This window comes from Pseudophryne corroboree, chromosome 4, assembly GCF_028390025.1.
Source record: "Pseudophryne corroboree isolate aPseCor3 chromosome 4, aPseCor3.hap2, whole genome shotgun sequence".
NCBI lineage: Eukaryota > Metazoa > Chordata > Amphibia > Anura > Myobatrachidae > Pseudophryne > Pseudophryne corroboree.
The window spans coordinates 471,791,606-471,811,114 of NC_086447.1; the positions used below are offsets into that span (position 1 = coordinate 471,791,606).

At 46.5% G+C, this 19,509-nt stretch overlaps 1 protein-coding gene, 1 long non-coding RNA gene and 3 pseudogenes across 3 annotated transcripts in view; 3 read left to right on the top strand and 2 right to left on the bottom strand.

Moving 5' to 3' along the window:
* Positions 1–19,392, bottom strand: part of ASCC3 (activating signal cointegrator 1 complex subunit 3) — a 1,202,160-nt gene extending 1,182,768 nt beyond the window's left edge. The window contains exon 1 of one of the 2 annotated variants that reach the window (XM_063917038.1): positions 19,228–19,388. The gene's annotated coding sequence lies outside the window, so the exon portion shown is untranslated. Of the gene's footprint in view, positions 1–19,227 lie in introns of both variants that reach the window. The other variant, XM_063917039.1, reaches the window with a different exon arrangement.
* LOC134912766 (5S ribosomal RNA) lies at positions 12,193–12,312 on the bottom strand (annotated as a pseudogene).
* Positions 16,623–16,742, top strand: LOC134912662 (5S ribosomal RNA; annotated as a pseudogene).
* Positions 16,907–17,026, top strand: LOC134912055 (5S ribosomal RNA; annotated as a pseudogene).
* A 24-nt stretch (positions 19,393–19,416) lies between the features above and the next one.
* The window catches only part of LOC134909781 (uncharacterized), a 96,807-nt gene continuing 96,714 nt past the window's right edge, over positions 19,417–19,509 (top strand). Inside the window, exon 1 of the long non-coding RNA XR_010176025.1 lies at positions 19,417–19,509. This exon is cut by the window's right edge and continues 92 nt beyond it. This is a non-coding gene — a long non-coding RNA (uncharacterized LOC134909781).

A 19,509-nucleotide genomic window follows, 5' to 3' on the forward strand; every position in this document is an offset into this window, starting at 1 on the left:
AACAGCGGAGCCTCTGAAAAGATGGCTCACAACAATAATAACCCGATTTTTGTAACAATAACTATGTACAAGTATTGCAGACAATCCGCACTTGGGATGGGCGCCCAGCATCCACTACGGACTACGAGAAATAGAATTATCGGTAAGTAAATTCTTATTTTCTCTAACGTCCTAAGTGGATGCTGGGGACTCCGTCAGGACCATGGGGATTATACCAAAGCTCCCAAACGGGCGGGAGAGTGCGGATGACTCTGCAGCACCGAATGAGAGAACTCCAGGTCCTCCTCAGTCAGGGTGAGCCCCTGACCAAGTATCAGCTCGGCAAAGTTGTAAAGCCGAGAGCCCTCGGGCAGCCGCCCAAGATGAGCCCACCTTCCTTGTGAAATGGGCATTTACATATTTTGGCTGTGGCAGGCCTGCCACAGAATGTGCAAGCTGAATTGTACTACACATCCAACTAGCAATTGTCTGCTTAGAAGCAAGAGCACCCAGTTTGTTGGGTGCATACAGGATAACAGCAAGTCAGTTTTCCTGACTCCAGTCGTCCTGGAAACTATATTTTCAGGGCCCTGACAACATCTAGCAACTTGGAGTCCTCCAAGTCCCTAGTAGCCGCAGGTACCACAATAAGCTGGTTCAGGTGAAACACTGACACCACCTTAGGGAGAAACTGGGGACGAGTCCGCAGCTCTGCCCTGTCCGAATGGACAATCAGATATGGGCTTTTGTGAGACAAACGCCGCCAATTCTGACACTCGCCTGGCCGAGGCCAGGGCCAACCGCATATTCACTTTCCCTGTGAAATATTTCAAATCCACAGATTTGAGCGGTTTAAACCAATGTGATTTGAGGAATCCCAGAACTACGTTGAGATCCCACAGTGCCACTGGAGGCACAAAAGGGGGTTGTATATGCAGTACTCCCTTGACAAACTTCTGGACTTCAGGAACTGAAGCCAATTCTTTTTTGGAAGAAAATCGACAGGGCCGAAATTGGAACCTTAATGGACCCCAATTTGAGGCCCATAGACACTCCTGTTTGCAGGAATGCAGGAAACGACCGAGTTGAAATTTCTTCGTGGGGCCTTCCTGGCCTCACACCACGCAACATATTTTCGCCACATGTGGTGATAATGTTGTGCGGTCACCTCCTTCCTGGCTTTGACCAGGGTAGGAATGACCTCTTCCGGAATGCCTTCTTCCCTTAGGATCCGGCGTTCAACCGCCATGCCGTCAAACGCAGCCGCGGTAAGTCTTGGAACAGACATGGTACTTGCTGAAACAAGTCCCTTCTTAGCGGCAGAGGCCATGAGTCCTCTGTGAGCATCTCTTGAAGTTCCGGGTACCAAGTCCTTCTTGGCCAATCCGGAGCCACGAGTATAGTTCTTACTCCTCTACGTCTTATAATTCTCAATACCTTGGGTATGAGAAGCAGAGGAGGTAAGACATACACCGACTGGTACACCCACGGTGTTACCAGAACGTCCACAGCTATTGCCTGAGGGTCTTTTGACCTGGCGCAATACTTGTCCAGTTTTTTGTTCAGGCGGGACGCCATCATGTCCACCTTTGGTCTTTCCCAACGGTTCACAATCATGTGGAAGACTTCCCGATGAAGTCCCCACTCTCCCGGGTGGAGGTTGTGCTGAGGAAGTCTGCTTCCCAGTTGTCCACTCCCGGAATGAACACTGCTGACAGTGCTATCACATGATTTTCCGCCCAGCGAAAAATCCTTGCAGTTTCTGCCATTGCCCTCCTGCTTCTTGTGCCGCCCTGTCTGTTTACGTGGGCGACTGCCGTGTTGTTGTCCCACTGGATCAATACCGGCTGACCTTGAAGCAGAGGTCTTGCTAAGCTTAGAGCATTGTAAATTGCCCTTAGCTCTAGTATATTTATGTGGAGAAAAGTCTCCAGACTTGATCACACTCCCTGGAAATTTTTTCCTTGTGTGACTGCTCCCCAGCCTCTCAGGCTGGCCTCCGTGGTCACCAGCATCCAATCCTGAATGCCGAATCTGCGGCCCTCTAGAAGATGAGCACTCTGTAACCACCACAGGAGAGACACCCTTGTCCTTGGAGATAGGGTTATCCGCTGATGCATCTGAAGATGCGATCCGGACCATTTGTCCAGCAGATCCCACTGAAAAGTTCTTGCGTGGAATCTGCCGAATGGAATCGCTTCGTAATAAGCCACCATTTTTCCCAGGACTCTTGTGCAATGATGCACTGACACTTTTCCTGGTTTTAGGAGGTTCCTGCTAGCTCGGATAACTCCCTGGCTTTCTCCTCCGGGAGAAACACCTTTTTCTGGACTGTGTCCAGAACCATCCCTAGAAACAGCAGACGTGTCGTCGGAAACGGCTGCGATTTTGGATATTTAAAATCCACCCGTGCTGTCGTAGAACTACTTGAGATAGTGCTACTCCGACTTCCAACTGTTCTCTGGACCCTGCCCTTATCAGGAGATCGTCCAAGTAAGGGATAATTAAGACGCCTTTTCTTTGAAGAAGAATCATCATTTCGGCCATTACTTTGGTAAAGACCCGGGGTGCCGTGGACAATCCAAACGGCAGCGTCTGAAACTGATAGTGACAGTTCCGTACCACGAACCTGAGGTACCCTTGGTGAGAAGGGCAATTTGGGACATGGAGGTAAGCAACCTTGATGTCCAGGGACACCCTATTGGTTCGCTATCACTGCTCTGAGTGACTCCATCTTGATTTGAACCTTTGTATGTAAGTGTTCAAAGATTATCCATTTAGAATAGGTCTCACCGAGCCGTCCGGCTTCAGTACCACAATATAGTGTGGAATAATACCCCTTTCCTTGTTGTAGGAGGGGTACTTTGATTATCACCTGCTGGGAATACAGCTTGTGAATTGTTTCCAATACTGCCTCCCTGTCGGAGGAAGACGTTGGTAAAACAGACATCAGGAGCCTGCGAGGGGGAGACGTCTCGAATTTCCAATCTGTACCCCTGGGATACTACTTGTAGGATCCAGGGGTCCACTTGCGAGTGAGACCACTACGCGCTGAAACTCTTGAGACGACCCCCCACCGCACCTGAGTCCGCTTGTACGACCCCAGCGTCATGCTGAGGACTTAGTAGAAGTGGTGGAGGGCTCTGTTCCTGGGAATGGGCTGCCTGCTGCAGTCTTCTTCCCTTTCCTCTATCCCTGGGCAGATATGACTGGCCTTTTGCCCGCTTGCCCTTATGGGGACGAAAGGACTGAGGCTGAAAAGACGGTGTCTTTTTCTGCTGAGATGTGACTTGGGGTAAAAAAGGTGGATTTTCCAGCTGTTGCCGTGGCCACCAGGTCCGATGGACCGACCCCAAATAACTCCTCCCCTTTATACGGCAATACTTCCATGTGCCGTTTGGAATCTGCATCACCTGACCACTGTCGTGTCCATAAACATCTTCTGGCAGATATGGACATCGCACTTACTCTTGATGCCAGAGTGCAAATATCCCTCTGTGCATCTCGCATATATAGAAATGCATCCTTTAAATGCTCTATAGTCAATAAAATACTGTCCCTGTCAAGGGTATCAATATTTTCAGTCAGGGAATCCGACCAAGCCACCCCAGCGCTGCACATCCAGGTTGAGGCGATCGCTGGTCGCAGTATAACACCAGTATGTGTGTATATACCTTTTTAGGATATTTTCCAGCCTCTCAGCTGGCTCCTTGAGGGCGGCCCTATCTGGAGACGGTACCGCCACTTGTTTTGATAAGCGTGTGAGCGCCTTATCCACCCTAAAGGGTGTTTCTGGCGGGAAAGGGTATACCGCCAATAATTTTCTATCGGGGGAAACCCACTCATCATCACACACTTCATTTAATTTATCTGATTCAGGAAAAACTACAGGTAGTTTTTTCACACCCCACATAATACCCTTCTTTGTGGTACTTGTAGTATCAGAAATATGTAACACCTCCTTCATTGCCCTTAACATGTAACGTGTGGCCCTAAAGGAAAATACGTTTGTTTCTTCACCGTCGACACTGGAGTCAGTGTCCGTGTCTGTGTCGACCGACTGAGGTAAATGAGCGTTTTACAGCCCCTGACGGTGTTTTAGACGCCTGGACAGGTACTAATTTGTTTGCCGGCCATCTCATGTCGTCAACCGACCTTGCAGCGTGTTGACATTATCACGTAATTCCTTAAATAAGCCATCCATTCCGGTGTCGACTCCCTAGAGAGTGACATCACCATTTCAGGCAATTGCTCCGCCTCCTCACCAACATCGTCCTCATACATGTCGACACACACGTACCGACACACAGCACACACACAGGGAATGCTCTGATAGAGGACAGGACCCCACTAGCCCTTTGGGGAGACAGAGGGAGAGTTTGCCAGCACACACCAAAAACGCTATAATTATACAGGGACAACCTTTATATAAGTGTTTTTCCCTTATAGCATTTTAATATATATATATACATATCGCCAAATAAGTGCCCCCCTCTCTGTTTTAACCCTGTTTCTGTAGTGCAGTGCAGGGGAGAGCCTGGGAGACTTCCCACCAGCATTTCTGTGAGGGAAAATGGCGCTGTGTGCTGAGGAGAATAGGCCCCACCCCCTTTTCGGCGGGCTTCTTCTCCCGTTTTTCTGAGACCTGGCAGGGGTTAAATACATCCATATAGCCCCAGGGGCTATATGTGATGTATTTTTTAGCCAGAACAAGGTATTCTCATTGCTGCCCAGGGCGCCCCCTGCAGCGCCCTGCACCCTCCGTGACCTATGGTGTGAAGTGTGTGACAACAATGGCGCACAGCTGCAGTGCTGTGCGCTACCTTCATGAAGACTGAAAAGCCTTCTGCCGCCGGTTTCTGGACCTTCAATCTTCAACATCTGCAAGGGGGGTCGGCGGCGCGGCTCCGGGACGAACCCCAGGGTGAGACCTGTGTTCCGACTCCCTCTGGAGCTAATGGTGTCCAGTAGCCTAAGAAGCCAATCCATCCTGCACGCAGGTGAGTTGAACTTCTCTCCCCTAAGTCCCTCGATGCAGTGAGCCTGTTGCCAGCAGGACTCACTGAAAATAAAAAACCTAAAAACTTTTTCTAAGCAGCTCCTTAAGAGAGCCACCTAGATTGCACCCTGCTCGGACGGGCACAAAAACCTAACTGAAGCTTGGAGGAGGGTCATAGGGGGAGGAGCCAGTGCACACCACCTGATCCTAAAGCTTTTACTTTTGTGCCCTGTCTCCTGCGGAGCCGCTATTCCCCATGGTCCTGACGGAGTCCCCAGCATCCACTTAGGACGTTAGAGAAATATATATATATATATATATATATATATACACAGGTTGAGTATCCCTTATCCAAAATGCTTGGGACCAGAGGTATTTTGGATATCGGATTTTTCCGTATTTTGGAATAATTGCATACCATAGTGAGATATCATGGTGATGGGACCTAAATATAAGCACAGAATGCATTTATGTTTCATATACACCTTATACACACAGCATGAAGGTCATTTTAGTCAATATTTTTTATAAATTTGTGCATTAAACAAAGTGTGTGTACATTCACATCATTCATTTATGTTTCATATACACCTTATACACACAGCCTGAAGGTCATTTAATACAATATTTGTAATAATTTTGTGTATTAAACAAAGTTTGTGTACATTGAGCCATCAAAAAACAAAGGTTTCACTATCTCACTCTCACTCAAAAAAGTCCGTATTTCGGAATATTTGGATATGGGATACTCAACCTGTATATATATTATATATATATATATATATATATATATATATATATATATATATTATATAATAAGAATTTACTTACCGATAATTCTATTTCTCGGAGTCCGTAGTGGATGCTGGGGTTCCTGAAAGGACCATGGGGAATAGCGGCTCCGCAGGAGACAGGGCACAAAAAGTAAAGCTTTAGGATCAGGTGGTGTGCACTGGCTCCTCCCCCTATGACCCTCCTCCAAGCCTCAGTTAGGATACTGTGCCCGGACGAGCGTACACAATAAGGAAGGATTTATGAATCCCGGGTAAGACTCATACCAGCCACACCAATCACACTGTACAACCTGTGATCTGAACCCAGTTAACAGTATGATAACAGCGGAGCCTCTGAAAAGATGGCTCACAACAAATAATAACCCGATTTTTGTAACTATGTACAAGTAATGCAGATAATCCGCACTTGGGATGGGCGCCCAGCATCCACTACGGACTCCGAGAAATAGAATTATCGGTAAGTAAATTCTTATTTTCTCTATCGTCCTAGTGGATGCTGGGGTTCCTGAAAGGACCATGGGGATTATACCAAAGCTCCCAAACGGGCGGGAGAGTGCGGATGACTCTGCAGCACCGAATGAGAGAACTCCAGGTCCTCCTTAGCCAGGGTATCAAATTTGTAGGATTTTACAAACGTGTTTGCCCCTGACTAAATAGCCGCTCGGCAAAGTTGTAAAGCCGAGACCCCTCGGGCAGCCGCCCAAGATGAGCCCCCTTCCTTGTGGAATGGGCATTTACATATTTTGGCTGTGGCAGGCCTGCCACAGAATGTGCAAGCTGAATTGTATTACACATCCAACTAGCAAAAGTCTGCTTAAAAGCAAGAGCACCCAGTTTGTTGGGTGCATACAGGATAACAGCAAGTCAGTTTTCCTGACTCCAGCCGTCCTGGAACCTATATTTTCAGGGCCCTGACCACATCTAGCAACTTGGAGTCCTCCAAGTCCCTAGTAGGCGCAAGACACCACAATAAGCTGGTTCAGGTGAAACACTGACACCACCTTAGGGAGAGAACTGGGGACGAGTCCGCAGCTCTGCCCTGTCCGAATGGACAAACAGATATGGGCTTTTTTGAGAAAAAAACCACCAATTTGACACTCGCCTGGTCCAGGCCAGGTCCAAGAGCATGTTCACTTTTCATGTGAGATGCTTCAAATCCACAGATTTGACTGGTTTTAAACCAATGTGTTTTGAGGAATCCCAGAACTACGTTGAGATCCCACAGTGCCACTGGAGGCACAAAAGGGGGTTGTATATGCAATACTCCCTTGACAAACTTCTGGACTTCAGGAACTGAAGCCAATTCTTTCTGGAAGAAAAATCGACAGGGCCGAAATTTGAACCTTAATGGACCCCAATTTGAGGCCCATAGACACTCCTGTTTGCAGGAAATGCAGGAATCGACCGAGTTGAAATTTCTTCGTGGGGCCTTCCTGACCTCACACCACGCAACATATTTTCGCCACATGTGGTGATAATGTTGTGCGGTCACCTCCTTTCTGGCTTTGACCAGGGTAGGAATGACCTCTTCCTGAATGCCTTTTCCCTTAGGATCCGGCGTTCCACCGCAATGCCGTCAAACGCAGCTGCGGTAAGTCTTGGAACAGACATGGTACTTGCTGAAACAAGTCCCTTCTTAGCGGCAGAGGCCATAAGTCCTCTGTGAGCATCTTTTGAAGTTCCGGGTACCAAGTCCTTCTTGGCCAATCCGGAGCCATGAGTATAGTTCTTACTCCTCTACGTCTTATAATTCTCAGTACCTTAGGTATGAAAAGCAGAGGATGGAACACATACACCGACTGGTACACCCACGGTGTTACCAGAACGTCCACAGCTATTGCCCGAGGGTCTCTTAACCTGGCGCAATACCTGTCCCGTTTTTTGTTCAGACGGGACGCCATCATGTCCACCTTTGGTAATTCCCAACGGTTTACAATCATGTGGAAAACTTCCCCATGAAGTTCCCACTCTGCCGGGTGGAGGTCGTGCCTACTGAGGAAGTCTGCTTCCCAGTTTCCATTCCCGGAATGAAACACTGCTGACAGTGCTATCACATGATTTTCCGCCCAGCGAAAAGTCCTTGCAGTTTTTGCCACTGCCCTCCTGCTTCTTGTGCCGCCCTGTCTATTTACGTGGGCGACTGCCGTGATGTTTTATCCCACTGGATCAATACCGGCTGACCTTGAAGCAGAGGTCTTGCTAAGCTTAGAGCATTATAAATTTACCCTTAGCTATATTTATGTGGAGAAAAGTCTCCAGACTTGATCACACTCCCTGGAAATTTTTTCCTTGTGTGACTGCTCCCCAGCCTCTCGGGCTGGCCTCCGTGGTCACCAACATCCAAAACTGAATGCCGAATCTGCGGCCCTCTAGAAGATGAGCACTCTGTAACCACCACAGGAGAGACACCCTTGTCCTTGGATATAGGGTTATCCGCTGATGCATCTGAAGATGCGATCCGGACCATTTGTCCAGCAGATCCCACTGAAAAGTTCTTGCATGAAATCTGCCGACTGGAATTGCTTCGAAGGAAGTCACCATTTTTTTACCATGGCCCTTGTGCAATGATGCACTGATTTTAGGAGGTTCCTGACTAGCTCGGATAACTCCCTGGCTTTCTCTTCCGGGAGAAACACCTTTTTCTGGACTGTGTCCAGAATCATCCCTAAGCACAGGAGACTTGTTGTCGGGATCAGCTGCGATTTTGGAATATTTAGAATCCACCCCTGCTGTTGTAACAGTATCCGAGATAGTGCTACTCCGACCTCCAACTGTTCCCTGGACTTTGCCCTTATCAGGAGATCGTCCAAGTAAGGGATAATTAAGACGCCTTTTCTTCGAAGAAGAACCATCATTTCGGCCATTACCTTGGTAAAGACCCGGGGTGCCGTGGACAATCCAACGGCAGCGTCTGAAACTGATAGTGACAGTTCTGTACCACGAACCTGAGGTACCCTTAGTGATAAGGGCAAATTTGGGACATGGAGGTAAGCATCCCTGATGTCTCGGGACACCAGATAGTCCCCTTCTTCCCAGTTCGTTATCACTGCTCTGAGTGACTCCATCTTGATTTGAACCTTTGTAAGTGTTCAAATTTTTTTAGATTTAGAATAGGTCTCACCTAGCCTTCTGGCTTCAGTACCACAATATAGTGTGGAATAATACCCCTTTTCTTGTTGTAGGAGGGGTAATTTAAAAATCACCTGCTGGGAATACAGCTCGTGAATTGTTTCCCATACTGCCTCCTTGTCGGAGGGAGACCTTGGTAAAGCAGACTTCAGGAGCCTGCGCAGGGGAAACGTCTCGACATTCCAATCTGTACCCCTGGGATACTACTTGTAGGATCCAGGGGTCCTGTACGGTCTCAGCGTCATGCTGAGAGCTTGTCAGAAGCGGTGGAACGCTTCTGTTCCTGGGAATGGGCTGCCTGCTGCAGTCTTCTTCCCTTTCCTCTATCCCTGGGCAGATATGACTCTTATAGGGACGAAAGGACTGAAGCTGAAAAGACGGTGTCTTTTTCTGCAGAGATGTGACTTAGGGTAAAAACGGTGGATTTTCCAGCAGTTGCCGTGGCCACCAGGTCCGATGGACCGACCCCAAATAACTCCTCTTCCTTTATACGGCAATACACCTTTGTGCCGTTTGGAATCTGCATCACCTGACCACTGTCGTGTCCATAAACATCTTCTGGCAGATATGGACATCGCACTTACTCTTGATGCCAGAGTGCAAATATCCCTCTGTGCATCTCGCATATATAGAAATGCATCCTTTAAATGCTCTATAGTCAATAAAATACTGTCCCTGTCAAGGGTATCAATATTTTTAGTCAGGGAATCCGACCAAGCCACCCCAGCTCTGCACATCCAGGCTGAGGCGATCGCTGGTTGCAGTATAACACCAGTATGTGTGTATATACTTTTTATGATATTTTTCCAGCCTCCTGTCAGCTGGCTCCTTGAGGACGGCCCTATCTAAAGACGGTACCGCCACTTGTTCTGATAAGCGTGTGAGCGCCTTATCCACCCTAAGGGGTGTTTCCCAACGCGCCCTAACTTCTGGCGGGAAAGGGTATACCGCCCATATTTTCTATCGGGGGGAACCCACGCATCATCACACACTTCATTTAATTTATCTGATTCAGGAAAAACTACGGTAGTTTTTTCACATCCCACATAATACCCTCTTTTGTGGTACTTGTAGTATCAGAAATATGTAACACCTCCTTCATTGCCCTTAACGTGTGGCCCTAATAAGGAATACGTTTGTTTATTCACCGTCGACACTGGATTCAGTGTCCCTGTCTATGTCTGTGTCGACCGACTAAAGTAAACGGGCGTTTTAAAACCCCTGACGGTGTTTTTGAGACGTCTGGACAGGTACTAATTGTTTGTCGGCCGTCTCATGTCGTCAACCGACCTTGCCGCGTGTTGACATTATCACGTAATTCCCTAAATAAGCCATCCATTCCGGTGTCGACTCCCTAGAGAGTGACATCACCATTACAGGCAATTGCTCCGCCTCCTCACCAACATCGTCCTCATACATGTCGACACACACGTACCGACACACAGCACACACACAGGGAATGCTCTGATAGAGGACAGGACCTACTAGCCCTTTGGAGAGACAGAGGGAGAGTTTGCCAGCACACACCAAAAACGCTATAATTATATAGGGACAACCTTATATAAGTGTTTTCCCTTATAGCATTTTTTTTATATATTTCTAACGCCAAATTAGTGCCCCCCCTCTCTGTTTTAACCCTGTTTCTGTAGTGCAGTGCAGGGGAGAGCCTGGGAGCCTTCCCTCCAGCCTTTCTGTGAGGGAAAATGGCGCTGTGTGCTGAGGAGATAGGCCCCGCCCCTTTTTCGGCGGCCTCGTCTCCCGCTCTTAACGGATTCTGGCAGGGGTTAAATATCTCCATATAGCCCCCGGAGGCTATATGTGAGGTATTTTTAGCCAAAAATAGGTTTTCATTGCCTCCCAGGGCGCCCCCCTCCCAGCGCCCTGCACCCTCAGTGACTGCCGTGTGAAGTGTGCTGAGAGGAAATGGCGCACAGCTGCAGTGCTGTGCGCTACCTTAAGAAGACTGAGGAGTCTTCATGCCGCCGATTCTGGACCTTCTTCTTGTTTCAGCATCTGCAAGGGGGCCGGCGGCGAGGCTCCGGTGACCATCCAGGCTGTACCTGTGATCGTCCCTCTGGAGCTAATGTCCAGTAGCCAAAGAAGCCAATCCATTCTGCACGCAGGTGAGTTCACTTCTTCTCCCCTAAGTCCCTCGTTGCAGTGATCCTGTTGCCAGCAGGACTCACTGTAAAATAAAAAACCTAAGCTAAACTTTTCTAAGCAGCTCTTTAGGAGAGCCACCTAGATTGCACCCTTCTCGGCCGGGCACAAAAATCTAACTGAGGCTTGGAGGAGGGTCATAGGGGGAGGAGCCAGTGCACACCACCTGATCCTAAAGCTTTACTTTTTGTGCCTAGTCTCCTGCGGAGCCGCTATTCCCCATGGTCCTTTCAGGAACCCCAGCATCCACTAGGACGATAGAGAAATAGAGAAATAGAGATAGATAGAGATATATATATATATATATATATATCTCTAACAACATGACAGCACTCTATGTCCTATAACAAAAATTTGCTGGTGCAAGGTCCTGGTAATTGATACAAACACTCACTTTTTCCACAGTTGAAAAAAGAATTAGACCAGCACTCACGTTTAGTAGGTGAAAGAAAAAAAGGGTTTTATTCCTGATAAGCCATCTGGATGTACCCCACTGCTACAGTTCGCCCGACAGCCGTTTCAACGCTCAATGGTCTTCATCAGGGGCAGCTGTCACTCTGTCCGGAGTTGCTTTAAATAACAGAGAGGGCGCCAGAAACTTTGAACAGGAAGCCCGGAAGCAGCGCGTCATAGCTGCTGTCCGATTCGCTCCTTCCTGCACGTGGGTTGTGTTGCTGTGGTACACAAACCCGGCTCTCTCCTTAGCAACCCGCTCCGGCAGCGTGACCATCGTGTAGTGCAGGCTGATCTGTATTCATGTGCAGCGGCAGACAGGTGAAGTTGCTGCTGTCAATGTTCCCGGCCAAAGGCACACATGCAGAGTAGTTAACCCCACAGAGCGCCGACAGCATGGAGACACCGACAGCCCAAAATAAATCATGAAACAATTGTAACATATAAAGCAAGTGAACCAAACATTGTCATCATGCATAGCAAAGGTATCAAACCACTCAGGGAATAATGATATCTAAATGCAACACACCACCATATTGGTGTGATATAGCCATGGTTAATAGCATAATGCATCATAGGTACCAAACAGGAGTGACGTGAAAAGCCAATGCAAGCGCCATGTAATGTCAGGGACAGAACGGGGATGCTAATTCGTCACCTATAGGACAAATCTGTCCCTTGGTACAATACCCGGTATTCCCATGCCGTCTCCAAGCATGGTACTGGCTGGGCCCAACACTGCTTAATTGCCAAGATCAGACGGGAGTGGATGGTTTCCAGTGTGGTATGATTGTATCAGACAGATGTGCCCATATATATGTACCTCCCGTAGTGTCAGTGTCATCTCCCGTTTCACAGCCAAATCACATCATAGTCCTGTATGTTGGTGTGCAAAGAAGGCCACCACTATTGATACCAACAAATAAGCAGTAAAGAAAAAAGGAGAAACATACACCGACTCCTTTGATACAACACGCAGTATTCCATCATTGTCTCCAAGTGTGGTACTAGCTAGGCCCATCACTGCTTAATTGCCAAGATCAGACGGGATCGGATGGGATCCAGTGTGGTATGGTAGTATCAGTCTCCACGGTGTGCAAAAGCAATGAGCTGTTATGCATGTCCAATAAGCAAACTGCAAGAGCTATATGTTGCTCAGACGGACAAAACAATCAAGCATTAGCAGGTGACATATGATTAAACATATCCATTTAGACAAGACATAAACATGACACACGGCGGTGTCTCAGAAAAGTAAACCAAAAGGGTAGACTCTGTGCAATGTTGTGCAGAGTCAAAGGAAGCATCCCAAACGGAATTCCTCATTGAGCCCGTTAGGGGCCAGTGTTTGTAATCTATCAATCCATTGGTGTTGTCTTTGCAGTAAGATTTTGTTGCGGTCACCACCCTTTTTTTCTTTCATCTACTAAACGTGAGTGCTGGTCTAATTCTTTTTTCAACTGTGGAAAAAGTGAGTGTTTGTATCAATTACCAGGACCTTGCACCAGCAAATTTTTGTTATAGGACATAGAGTGCTGTCATGTTGTTATATTTTGTATCAATCCTTTTTTTGACTTGCACCAGTCTGTGTGGTTAAGATCTCTGCAGTGGAGATTAACCAATCACAATTCTTTTTGGAACATCATCATTTATTTAAAACTTTTTTTAGGAATATATAGTGATCTTTATTTTTTTGGCAGTTGCACACAGTAACGTATGGCTGCCATTTTGCATTTTTTTTTCATTTTTTTCCCTTTTTTTCACATCACTCAATATACCCCTGTATATATAAATGTCTACCAGTGTCAACAAAGATTTAGTCTCTGTTCTTCAATTTGATAAAACAGATGCGGAACGGATCCTCTTTGATAATACTGAATCCCTGGCTTTCGATAAAGACAGTCCAGAGGAGTTCATAAATGATTTACTCAGACTAAAAAAGAGAGAAGTTGAGCTACATCTGCATGGCCTAACTCTCCCAATATTATAAAGAATCCCTTATCCCCAGAGGGTTTAGATTGCACAATCAACCCACACTGGGGAGACACAATAATGACTTTTGCACGAAGTGGTGCAACATCTTGAATAAATGTTCCCAGGATCTAATGCTGCTTGTAATCGAACAGGCTGGTTTAGATCTAACAGAAATCAGAAGAGACATTTCAGAACTAGAGGCTTCTGAACTATTTAGGACGATACAATCTCCTGACTGTGACCTTTTTACTAAATTAAATAAGGACATTGATAAATTTCGTGGTGACCTGTTAAGATTTAAGAAAAACAAATATAAACAGGTCAAACTGGACTATAAGGAGAATAGGGTATATCCCTGGGTCTCACGCAGTGAGCCACGTAAATACAGACCTCAACAGAGACGTGGAGGACGAAGACCTACCACACCCTTCACGGATATTGAAAGTAGATCTCAGACGTCAGCAAGCGACTCTGATGCACCATCCACATCTGCACAAGGGGCCACCTACCTTTCAAGATCTGAGCGCAATAGGAGGGCTCCAAAAAACCCGCTTTACCCACCCGTAGAGGTGGGAGAAAAAGGAAGAAAAAAATAACAATGGAGAATAAAACACAGACATCGGTGGTCTTTAATTTATCTAAACATGAACTGACGGATGAAGAACTCTCTGTCCTGAACAAGGGATTAACTTTTGTGCCAACTGTTGGACAGGATAGCTTCCATTGGCAGGTTGACCTCTACAAATTGGGAAGACAACTCCGTCTTAAAGACTATTACTCCAATTCCCCAGGTCCAGACTCTACCACAACGGTTTCATCTTCTACACCTCATTGTCCTTTGAAGAAACCCAGTCAGTTTGACCCACCGACCCTAAATCCCTCAATCCACACCTTCTTAAGGGTACTCAAAAGGGATACAATGCCTTATATAAAGGAACAAAAGCCTAGCTATTCTAACATCACTAAGGGAGAAAGAGCTGCTATCAAATCCTTACAGAATGACAGTCACCTGGTCATCAGGTCTGCAGATAAGGGTGGAGGCATAGTCCTGCTCGATTATGACTATTATGTACAAGAGGCCTATGGACAATTGTCCAACCCAACCTGTTATCAAAAACTTACCTATGACCCCACATGGACATATAAAAAGGAAATTGATTCGATAATCAACTTGGGAGTCAACAACAGGTACATCAATCAGACTACTGCTGACTTTCTGACTACGTCTCACCCCAAAACCCCAATCCTATACACATTACCCAAAATACATAAATCACTGACACAGCCCCCTGGGCGGCCGATCATTTCGGCACGTGGATCCCTATGTCAACCGCTTTCACAGCTTGTAGACTTTTATCTACAGCCTCTTGCAAAAAGTGCAGCCAGCTACATTGAGGACACAACTGACTTCTTAAGGAAACTGGATTGCATCAAGCACATCCCTGATGATGCATTATTGGTTACACTCGATGTCTCGAGTCTATATACGAACATTCCTCATGCACTTGGCATTGAATCATGCAGACGGCTAATAACAGAAAGTGATGTGTATTTTGGACCTCCATCAGAATATATGGTGTTATTGATCAACCTAATTTTGAACAAAAATTATTTTCTGTTTGAGAATTGTTTTTTCCTGCAAAAGTAGGGCACCGCTATAGGGTCTAACATGGCCCCAGCTTATGCCAACATTTTCATGTCAGCATATGAACAAGAGCACATTACAGGTCACCCCCTTTTTGGCCGGTTCTTGTCAACATATGTCCGATATATTGATGATCTGTTTTTCATCTGGCATGGGGGAGAGAAAACACTTCTAACATTCATAGACCATCTGAATTCACTTCCTGGCACCATTAGATTCAGCCTCACGTTTAGCAAAACAGAAATCAATTTTTTGGACGTATCCGTTCTTCTGTCCAACAATACACTGACCACCAGGATCCACTGTAAAGCCTCTGATAGGAACACGCTTTTGCTTTCAACGAGTTTTCACCCGGCACCCCTCAAAAGAGGATTACCGTTTTCACAGCTCCTAAGGGTGATACGTATCACCTCTGACCCTTCAGTAATACCATCTGCTCTACAATCTATGAGTCAACGCTTTCTTGATCGTGGATATTCTAAGGAGGAGATTGACTTGGCACTCACAAGAATTGGTCAAATAAGGAGAGAGGAACTCCTATCTAATAAAGACGCCTCTGTCAACAAAGATAACGACAGGTTTAACTTTGTTAGCATGTACACCACTGCTTCTAGATTCATCCGCAACAAGATTCAGGAACATTGGCACCTTATTGGCACGGATCCAGGGTTGTCAAAAGCCATCCCGCAACCGCCTCGATTCGCATATAAACGAGGACCCAATCTGAAAGATTTGCTTGTTGTAACAGATTTCTCTAAGAGAAAAAAAAAAAAAAAGAGTACACCCTCACACTGGTTGACCACTAAAACAGGGGTTCACAAATGCACGGGTTGTCCAAACTGTCCATTCTTGCTACTTGGCAATCGGTTTATTAACCCTCAGGATAACAAGACATATACCATTAAACAGAGACTTGACTGCAACAGCAAATTTGTAGTCTACGTGCTGAAATGTCCATGCAATTTGCTTTATGTTGGAAAGACCAGCAGGATGCTAAAGGAGCGCTTAAGCCAGCATCGTTCAACAATCAAAAAGAGTATTACCCAGGGTGGGACTTCAAGTGACTTTACAAATTTACCTGTGGCAAGACATTTTATGGAGGCAAAACACACTATCAATCAACTCAAGTGTTGTATCTTGGATCAAATCCCACCACTACAAAGGGGTGGTGACCGCAACAAAATCTTACTGCAAAGAGAACACCAATGGATTGATAGATTACAAACACTGGCCCCTAACGGGCTCAATGAGGAATTCCGTTTGGGATGCTTCCTTTGACTCTGCACAACATTGCACAGAGTCTACCCTTTTGGTTTACTTTTCTGAGACACCGCCGTGTGTCATGTTTATGTCTTGTCTAAATGGATATGTTTAATCATATGTCACCTGCTAATGCTTAATTGTTTTGTCTGTCTGAGCAACATATGGCTCTTGCAGTTTGCTTATTGGACATGCATAACAGCTCATTGCTTTTGCACACCGTGGAGACTGATACTACCATACCACACTGGATCCCATCCGATCCCGTCTGATCTTGGCAATTAAGCAGTGATGGGCCTAGCTAGTACCACACTTGGAGACAATGATGGAATACTGGGTGTTGTATCAAAGGAGTCGGTGTATGTTTCTCCTTTTTCTTTACAGCTTATTTGTTGGTATCAATAGTGGTGGCCTTCTTTGCACACCAACATACAGGACTATGATGTGATTTGGCTGTGAAACGGGAGATGACACTGACACTACGGGAGGTACATATATATGGGCACATCTGTCTGATACAATCATACCACACTGGAAACCATCCAATCCCGTCTGATCTTGGCAATTAAGCAGTGTTGGGCCCAGCCAGTACCATGCTTGGAGACGGCATGGGAATACCGGGTATTGTACCAAGGGACAGATTTGTCCTATAGGTGACAAATTAGCATCCCCGTTACGTCCCTGACATTACATAGCGCTTGCATTGGCCTTTCACGTCACTCCTGTTTGGTACCTATGATGCATGATGCTATTAACCATGGCTATATCACACCAATATGGTGGTGTGTTGCATTTAGATATCATTATTCCCTGAGTGGTTTGATACCTTTGCTATGCATGATGACAATGTTTGGTTCACTTGCTTTATATGTTACAATTGTTTCATGATTTATTTTGGGCTGTCGGTGTCTCCATGCTGTCGGCGCTCTGTGGGGTTAACTACTCTGCATGTGTGCCTTTGGCCGGGAACATTGACAGCAGCAACTTCACCTGTCTGCCGCTGCACATGAATACAGATCAGCCTGCACTACACGATGGTCACGCTGCCGGAGCGGGTTGCTAAGGAGAGAGCCGGGTTTGTGTACCACAGCAACACAACCCACGTGCAGGAAGGAGCGAATCGGACAGCAGCTATGACGCGCTGCTTCCGGGCTTCCTGTTCAAAGTTTCTGGCGCCCTCTCTGTTATTTAAAGCAACTCCGGACAGAGTGACAGCTGCCCCTGATAAAGACCATTGAGCGTTGAAACGGCTGTCGGGCGAACTGTAGCAGTGGGGTACATCCAGATGGCTTATCAGGAATAAAACCCTTTTTTTCTTTCACCTACTAAACGTGAGTGCTGGTCTAATTCTTTTTTCAACTGTGGAAAAAGTGAGTGTTTGTGTATATATATATATATATATATATATATATATATATATATATATATATATATATATATATGTGTGTGTGTGTGTGTGTGTGTGTGTGTGTGTGTGTGTGTGTGTGTGTGTGTGTGTGTGTGTGTGTGTGTGTGTGTGTGTGTGTCCAGTGTAGCACACGGTACGAGCAGAAATTCACCTTATAGCACACGGTACAAGCCGAAATTCACATTATAGCACGGTGAATTAACCGACATTCACATTATAGCACACTGAATGAGCCGAAATTCACATTATAGCAAACTGAATGAGCCGAAATTCACATTATAGCAAACTGAATGAGCCGAAATTCACATTATAGCAAACTGAATGAGCCGAAATTCACATTATAGCACACAGAATGAGCCGAAATTCACATTATAGCACACTGAATGAGCCGAAATTCACATTATAGCACACTGAATGAGTCGAAATTCACACTATAGCACACTGAATGGGCTGAAATTGTGACAGCAGGGACAGGGAGAGAGAGTGACGACAGGGAGAGAGAGTGACGACAGTGACAGCAGGGAGAGAGTGATGACAGTGACAGCAGGGAGAGAGTGATGACAGTGACAGCAGGGAGAGAGAGAGTGACAGTAGGGACAGAGATAGTAACAACAGGGAGAGAGGGTGACAGCAGGGGAACATCACTTGACTGATCGGCGGAGGCACCCATGGGCAGCGGCGGTGATAAGGAGGCCTTTGGTGTGGTGAGGTCCCTCTGACCGCCATTTGTGGCGAGTGAGCGGCTGGTGTCTGGTGGCAGTGAGCGGCTGTGAGCTAGTACAGCGTTCTACACAGCCGCCGGCCGCCATGCAGGGAAGGGAGCACCATGTGCAGCAGGATGGCCACTTCCCTCGCCTCGTGCTGTACTTTAATTTTTGGGTCAGTGGAAGAAGTAGCGGTATAACCATACTGCCCCACTTCGACGTGTGTGTGTGTGTGTGTGTGTGTGTGTGTGTGTGTGTGTGTGTGTATATATGTATATGTATATATACATACATATATACATATATATATATATATATATATATATATATATATATATATATATATATATAGATATATACACACACACACACCACTGCCAGGACTAATGTGTCATCTGTAAAATGATTTATTGTACATTGAGTAGCAATGCTCACAAGTTAATGCTACAATGTATGCATACTGTCATCCCATACATGACGGATTGCTTGAAACGGAGTATACCGGCAGGTGAGTGCCAGGGTTAATAAGGTAAACGTGGTGGGAATAAACTGTTGATAACAGTAGTTCCAGTATATCCGATATAGGGAAACAGTGCTGCAGGTAGTGTCCTACAAAGCTCACAAGTTCCAGGCTTGGCCAGCCGTGATAAATGCAGTATGCCGTACAGGGGACTGTGTCCCGCAGGCGGGCGTCCCCTGTACCTCCATGTGCACAAACTTACTCTTCCGGTGTCTGCACGCTCACCACTGGATGAGCCGGGTTCCCCCTGAGGAAGAGCGTTGGAGCACCTCGCTTATCAATTGACAAACCTCCAACCACCGGCCTGCTCCCTCTTACATCTATTAACCTCCCTTATGTCTCCTGCCGGCTGGCGTACTCGAGCGGCCGGGAAAACGCTGCTGACAACCGAGAGACACGTGATCTCGCGAGAGCTCGGCACCCGGAAGTCTCGCGGAACACGGCGGTCCCCACGGCAAGGCAAGTAGACAGGAGGGTGTATGAA